This window comes from Austrofundulus limnaeus, unplaced genomic scaffold (genome assembly GCF_001266775.1).
Source record: "Austrofundulus limnaeus strain Quisiro unplaced genomic scaffold, Austrofundulus_limnaeus-1.0 Scaffold169, whole genome shotgun sequence".
NCBI lineage: Eukaryota > Metazoa > Chordata > Actinopteri > Cyprinodontiformes > Rivulidae > Austrofundulus > Austrofundulus limnaeus.
Window position 1 is genome coordinate 127,282 of NW_013952571.1, and position 8,138 is coordinate 135,419.

Genomic DNA, 8,138 nt, shown 5'->3' on the forward strand with positions numbered 1-8,138 from the left:
TATAAATGTTGATGTGTCTGGCCCCTCTGTCCTATGAAAAGGAGAAGCTATGATTCCAGGATCAGCTGTAAAATAAGCTGAAAGCAGGTGAAGTGTTAAAATAATAGGCCAAAAGATGCTCCAGCGATGTGCCAGCACCGTGTTTCCTTTCTCTTGCTGGCCTTATCTTTCTTTATTTGAATCTTTTCATTAATCCCTCCAGCTCTTGCCCACATCTCCAACCAGTCGTGKATCTCCGTCTGTATCCCTGCTCACTGTTTACCTCCTCCCTCCTCCCCTCTGAGTCCATCTGTGTGTTTGGAAGCATGAAGCCATGAAGCCCTAATGACAGTCTAGGCTGCCGTTGTCAGGGCTAATCCAGTTAGTTCAGCTCTGTAGCGGGCTTCGTTCATTGTGCCTCAACACCCAAGATCACTTTTTGTTTCCACTAATCCCATYGGCACTGCTTGGCCACACGCTGCACACACACAGGCGTCTGTACAGATGCATCTCCAAATGATTGTTACCCTTCATGCATTAAAGCCGTCACACACAGAGGCTTTATGYTGAAATGTAAATAATCTTCACATGGACTCAACATGTCGGAGTGGCTCGAGCAGAACTTTAACTGGTGCTGAGTTCTTCTGTTTATTGTCTGCTTATCTTTCCTTTTCTTAGAYTTTTCTAAGAACCCCTTTTAGATGATGTAAACCAAGAATGTGCGTTGGTTATTTTCTCTTGTTTTGTTCTATTTAACTGTCCCATCAGAGCTGATTCAAGTCTTTTTCTTGTCTGAGCTGAAAATAAAATTTGTTTAAACTACAGTCAGATTAGAAAGATTTGTCTTTGACATATTGTTCATTCATTTAAGTGTAAGTGTACCAGAACTGCATAGTTGTTTGAGTTGGGTCTTCTGTAATCTAACACGCAATAGAAAATACTACAATCCAGAATATCATCAGAAAAAAACAAAACAAAACTAGATGAGGAGCTTACTGTAATATAAAGATGCCAACAGGAAATGACAGCTCTGTGTGGAGTCATTGGTGAAGTTTTTAAGGGGTGTGGCCTCCTTATTACGTGTGATGGAGCGTGATTGGTCCAAAATGGTTTTTAGGATGACTAAATGCTCTTTATTGAGGATGGTGAAGGAGCATTGTGACAATAAGTCTGACATGGTTCTAATACTGTAGATATGGAGGGGATGAGCAGGTTCATCTGGCAGCACGGTGGCTCAGTGGTTAGCATCAACGCCTCACAGCAAGAAGGTCCTGGGTTTGCTCCACGGTTCGGACCTGGGATCTTTTGTGTGGAGTTTGCATGTTCTCCTCGTGCTTGCGTGGGCTTTCTCTGGGTGCTCTGGTTTCCCCCACACCCCAAAAACACATACAATAGGTTGCCTTCAGGCCCAGGCCTCCCTTGMAAAAGAGATCCGTGATCTCAATGGGATTTGTCTGGTTAAACAATGGTGAAATAAATTTGATTTAAGGAGGTTTTTATCAAACAGCAGGTTTGGATTTAATGCGAGGCACACCTTGAGTTTCAGTGTTTCTTTTAGTTAACATGAGGAGATAAGGCAATCCTAAAAGAAGGAAACTGAACTTCTGTTTTTATTGATGCTTTTAAAAAAACATCTGAAGACTGTCTTTGGCTTTTAGCCACCATTTTTACTTGTACTTTGTATAAATGTGATTTTTTTAAATAATTTTTTTGCTTTTATTGTGAAAAACTTTGTGATTTATATCTATGAAAGGTGCTTTGAAGATAAACTTTACTTGTTTCTTGAAGAACTAGATACTTCATAGCTGTAACACAAAGCACCAATGCAGCAGAACTCAGAAACCATCGGAACAGATTTATTGTTCTGGGTGGGTGTCTGGGGGCGGGGGCTCATTGGTGAGCCCAATGCATAGCCCTTCATCAGAGCTAAACAAAAAAACAAACAAACAAAAAAAATTCTGAAGTCCCAATGTTGAATAGTTTTTGAGTTATAAACATTTGTGTGTCCAGACACCACCTTTTCACATGGAGCCCCTCTTCAAATATGGGGTCTATGGTAAAACTGTTGGCCGGCACAGTGTACAGTAGGTCAGACTCATCTATGTTCCTGCCAAATCTCTGATCAGTGCAGCGTTTTGTTTTGTGCTACGATTGATCAAACACTCACGCTTTGCGTGCAGGGGGCATCATCATTCAGATAAAGGTGTGTAACTGCTACCACATCTTTTTCTAACATTTGATGCTGAAGATTAAACTCTTATTACTGAGACTAAAACAATTATCAGCAAAAATATTAACATGTCAGTTAAACAGGTGTTTTAAAAGTGAACAAGTAGTGAAATTTCAGAACATCACAAAGAGCTAAATGATCTATTTTACCTTTTAATTAAACAATAATGATAATTACTGATATGACGTCTGTTTTACTGTAGAATGTGTTTGTTAGAATGAATCTGAAGTGACCGGACCCCTGAAAGGTCTGAAGGTCTTGTGGAAATGTTGACAGCTCACAGAGAGGAGAGCAGAAGACTGGTCTCTTCATGGACAGAAAGAAGACCTTGTTGCACAACTGCTCCTCACATTCTTCCACTCTGCTTCTCAGAAGTGACAGATGGAGGAGGAAGACAAGACAGGGCTGCTGTTTGTGTCGAGGACCCATTAGTTCATCTCACATTAGCTAAACTAAGAGCTTTTTGTGTATTTTAATGGAGCAGTCAGAATGAGAGCAACAGTTCTGCTCCTCTGTAACTCCAGCTCATGTCTAARTGATGATATCAGGGGCATCTGGAGTTTCTATCTAATTTATGTTACTTAATCTAAAAAAGAACAAACAAACCTTGAAATAGAGTTAAAAAAGGATGAAGAACATAGCGTGCTGTATTTGAGTTTAGCTCTACTTAGATGAGGCAGCTAACAAAAATATAAAATTACAAACACTCAGAGAAAGAACATATTAATATAAAATATAAACTTTGATTCACAAAGAAAAAATAAAGCGTAAAATAATTTCTCTCTCATTATTCAAAGGCAGCAGTGACTATCAGTCTTCAACCTTATTAAGACTCCCGCATGTGAAGTGGGGGTCATGTTGTTTTCATACTGCTTATTGTTTCTTTCTTTTTTTATTTCTTTCTTTTTTCAGTCATTTTTAGTCAACCGAATCACAGAAACAACTGCGCCGATCAACATGAAGATAGACCCCATATTTGAGGAGGGGGCTCCATCTGAAAAGGTGGCGTCTTGACAAACAAAAATGCTTATAACTCAAAAACTATTCAACGTAGGAGCTTCAGATTTTTTATGTTGTTTAGCTCTGATGAAGGGCTATCTATCAGGTCCACCACTGACMCCCCCGAGTCTGTTCTTCAGGTGGTATGCCATCTAACTCAGGTTAGAGTCCATGATCTCACCAAGGTTTCAAGCTTAGTCAGAACTGTTAAGATCACAGGCTGGAGGTGTGTCATAACTTTTAATCTTTCCTCATTTGCGCCAAAAACAACTACTTCAGTTTTGTCTTGGTTGAGCTGGAGGAAGTTCTKGCTCATTCAATTATTAATCAGTGCTTGTATCAGATTGTAGTCCAAAGAAAACAATCCTCAAATTACAACAGGATTATAATCTGGTTCTGTGATCAAAAAAGTCCTTTGATCTTTTGATATGGATCAAAGATGTTTTGTTATCATTTTAATCAGAAACTTCCTCTGTCATCATTACTTTGTGTTTTTCCTGAACATGACAGAGGTCTTAGAGGCTCTTTGTATATTTTTGTGAAAGTTTTTGTTAATTATTAGTCACGCTGTATGAAAATCTGATGTTATCTTAAAGTAAGACCAGTTTAAGTATAGAAAGTAAAAAATAAATCCATGCTATTATTTTCTCCTCATATCTTCTGTAGAGAACACCAGAATTCACAAGAAGCTGTGTCATTAAAACACTTTATATGTTGATTCTTTCTCTGGACTGACAGCATCTGTCATGGTGGAGGATGTATTTGAATGTGTGCAGCAGTAACAGAAGCCATCGTGTGCAGAGAGCTGAAGACTGCAATAAAACTCAGATCAAACAGCAAACTCTGCTGCTCAGCTGTTTTCATGACAGAGGGAGGAACTCACAGACAGCTGGCAGGTGATAGCCAATGAGAATTCAGTTTAAAACCAGTTTCATTGGTTGACAGGATTTTTTTCCTCCCACTTCTTATCCTCCATCACGTGACCTTTGACCTCTGTCAAACCCAGATTGCTCTGACCCTGCTGGACTCAGCTGATATCAGGAACCTTATGACTGCATCCATGTATTCCTCTGCAGGATGTGAAGGGTCTAATGGATGAGATGTTAATCTGAGCTTTCATTGTTGTGTATTTAAATGTGTTCTCAGGCAGAGAATCCTCCTTCAGCACCCACAACCCCCTGCTTTATGTGTCCTCAGGCTGCAGCGAATGTTCACCCCCCACCAACTTTCATCCATAATTCAGGACCCTGTGGAGGCTACAGTTTGTACGGCTGTACCTGAGCAGCATCCTTGTGTTGTTTGTGTTTACGTTTGTTCAAATTATGTGGTTTCTGTAATGTCACATGCTGGAGGGGCCAAGGGGTCAGCTTCCCTTTGAGGACCGTGAACTACACTTAGTGCAGACATAACAGTGTTAATACACAGGATAACTGTATTTTTGTTGTGGTGGATGTTTTTGGTTGGAGTAATGACATTCTTTGCTGATTAAAAAGAAAAAAAAAAGAGGTTTTGCCTTTGACAGCCTCTGCTGGCAGAACTTCGTCACTGCTTATATCTGTCATGGGGACAAAACGAGTGTTTCGGTTTTAGTTCTTGGTTTATTATTGTCAGCTGTGAGTGTTTGTGTCTCCATGTTACCTAAATAAGTTCAGATCTTAAAAAGCTCTGTGTGACTATGAATGAAATAATCAGAAAGTTATCAGCAGATTAACTTCTTCACATCAATCTGCAGCGCTCATACCAGCTGGTGATGACAAATCCTTAAAGGTCCTGTAACAGTAAATTATAATTATAGTTATAAACAAAAATGTAATGTTGGAAAGACAAAATTGCAAAACATAATAAATAAATAAAAATCACAGTGCTGAGATGCAAAGTTGTTGACATATTTGCATATGAAGTAACAGGAAGTGATGTCACAGTTTGAATGTAAACAGAGCATTGCTACAATTACTAACAACACACTGTAAAGAAGAATCTGATCTTTCTTTAGATTATTCTGATTCTCTATCGAAGAAATGAAGAAGAGTCAGAATTCATGTTTATGGTGGGGAGTGCGCTGCTGACGTCAACTCAAGATGTTGTGTGTCAGTGGGCGGAATACTTCGAAGACCTCCTCAATCCTACTGACATGTCTTACCATGAGGAAGCAGAGCCTGAGGACCCTGAGTCAGACTCGCCAATCACCGGTGCCGAGGTCACCGAGGTGGTYAAAAAGGTCCTCGGTGGCAGGGCGCTGGGGGTGGATGAGATTCACCCAGAGTTCCTTAAGGCTCTGGATGTTGTGGGGTTGCATTGGTTGATGCCACTCTACAACATTGCATGGACATCAGAGGCAGTTCCTCTGGAATGGCAGACCGGGGTGGTGGTCCCCCTATTTAAAAAGGGGGGCCACAGATTGTGTTCCAACTATAGGGGGATCACACTTCTGAGTCTCCCTGGTAAGGTCTATTCAGGGGTTCTGGAGAGGAGGGTCCGTCCGATAGTCAAATCTCGGATTCAGGAAGAGCAGTGTGGTTTTCGTCTTGGTCATGGAACAGCAGACCAGCTCTACACCCTCAGCAGGATCCTGGAAGGTGCATGGGAGTTCGCTCAACCAGTCTATGTGTTTTGTAGACTTGGAGAAGTCGTTCATCTGTGTCCTTCGGGGACTCTTGTGGGGGGTACTCCAGGAGTATGGGGTACCAGGCCCATTGATACGGGCTGTTAGGTCCCTGAATGACCGGTGCCAGAGTTTGGTCCGCATTGCCGGTAGTAAGTCGAACTCATTTCCGGTGAGAGTTGGACTCCGCCTGCCTCCGATTCTGTTCATAACTTTTATGGACAGAATTTCTAGGTGCAGCCAAGGTGTTGAGGGGATCCTTTTTGTTGACCTTAGGATCACAACTCTGCTTTTTGCGGATGATGTGGTCCTTTTGGCTTCATCAGATCGTGATCTCCAACTCTCACTGGAGCGGTTTACAGCCGAGTGTGAAGCGGCCGGGATGAGGATCAGTGCCTCCAAATCTGAGACCATGGTCTTGAGCCAGGAACTGGTAGCGTGCTGCCTCCGGGTCGGGGAGGAGGTCCTGCCCCAAGTAGAGAAGTTTAAGTGTCTCTGGGTCGTGTTCGCAAATGAGGGAAGAATGGAGCGGGAGATCGTCAGGTGGATTGGTGCTGCATCTGCAGTGATGTGGACGCTGTACCGGCCTGTCCTGGTGAAGTGAGAGCTGAGGCAGAAGGCAAAGCTCTCAGTTTACCGGTCGGTCTACATTCCTACCCTTATCTATGGTCACAAGCTTTGGGTAACGACCGAAAGAACGAGATCATGGAAACAAGCGGCTGAAATGAGTTTCCTTCACAGGGTGTCTGGGCTCTCCCTTAGAGATAGGGTGAGAAGCTTAACCATCCGGGAGGCATTCAGAGTAGAGCCACCGCTCCTCCATGTCGAGAGGAGCCAATTGAGGTGGCTTGGGCATCCTCCATGCCATTTCTCCTGGACGCTGCCCTGGTGAGGTGTTTTGGGCATGTCCCACTGGGAGGAGGCCCAGAGGAAGACCAAGGATACGCTGGAGGGACTATGTCTCTCGGCTGACCTGGGAACTCCTTGGGATTCCCCCAGAGGAGCTGGCCCAAGTGGCTGGGGAGAGAGAATCCTGGGTCTGTTTGCTTAGGTTGTTGCCTCCGTGACATGACCCCGGGTAAGAGGAAGAAAACGGACTGACGGACAAAGTCAACTCTATCTGAGTGTTAACAAAACAACTCACAAACAACTAAACAGATTTTGATGAACTTCTCAGAAAGTTTTAAAGAATAAAAATCTATGGCTGTGTCCAAATTTGGTGGCTGGGTCCTTCCAAGGATCAAGACTATCCAGTCTTGGTGGGCTGGGTCCTTGGTCAACCACGAAGACTGGAAAAAAGTGGCTGTGACTTAAAATAAAAAACCTTCAGCTTTATTACCGCCCTTACCCCTGCGTATGTCCTATGGCCTAGCAAACGTGACATCGCTAAACAGAAATTAAATTAATCAAAATTAGCAAAATATCAATATGTTAGTATTATAAACATCATAAAACAACAAAATTAACTTAAAGGCAACATATCATGTTTATTTTGCTAAACCAGCTCTTTTGATTTCTGACAAGAATAATATTAAAAACATGTTTGTACAAATGACAAAAGCATTAACAACACAACTGCTTGGAACTTTTAATTTTTGTACCGTCAGATTTTTATTTTAAACTGTATTCCTTTTGCTCGCTTCGTCTGCCATAACAAGCAGAAAAAATCTCCCGTTTGCCTGCAATGCATCATGGGATATAGCGAGCTGAGAAGGATCCATCGGACCTGTCCCTCAAATCGGGGAAAAGGTAGGACCTCTTTGGAGGAGTCCGAATTTGGACAGCCTACGTCGCAGTGCTGTAACGTAAGTTGTCAACAAATTCAACCTTCGGAGGACGCAGCCCCTCTGACCAACTTTTGAATTAAACCCAAACCAAGATGAACCACAACCAACCAATCTTAGAAATAGAAATGACTAGAAAACAGGCAGATTGACAGATACTGAAATAACATTGGATGTTAGAGTCAGATCGTGAACTGTACTCTCACTGTTGAGAATGTTCCCTTTGACAAAAACAGTACTGTGTGAAAGAGGATTTGAAAGGCGGTAGGTGATATGCATTCCTTTATAGAGTGTGAGTTCTTTGACTGAACGTGGTGTCAGAGAGGTCACCTGTGGTTTCATGTGATCGTATGTCGGCTCCACCTTTCATTGTTTCTAACATTTGGATTCTAGGTCAGTAGAAAAGTCTTCTCTATTTTTGTCCTGATAATCCCCTTTAAGAATCCACACAACCCTAAGAGTGCACATGTACGTGTGTGTGTGTGTGTGTGTGTGTGTGTATGAGTGTGTGTGTGTGTGTGTGTGTGTGTGTGTGTGTGTGTGT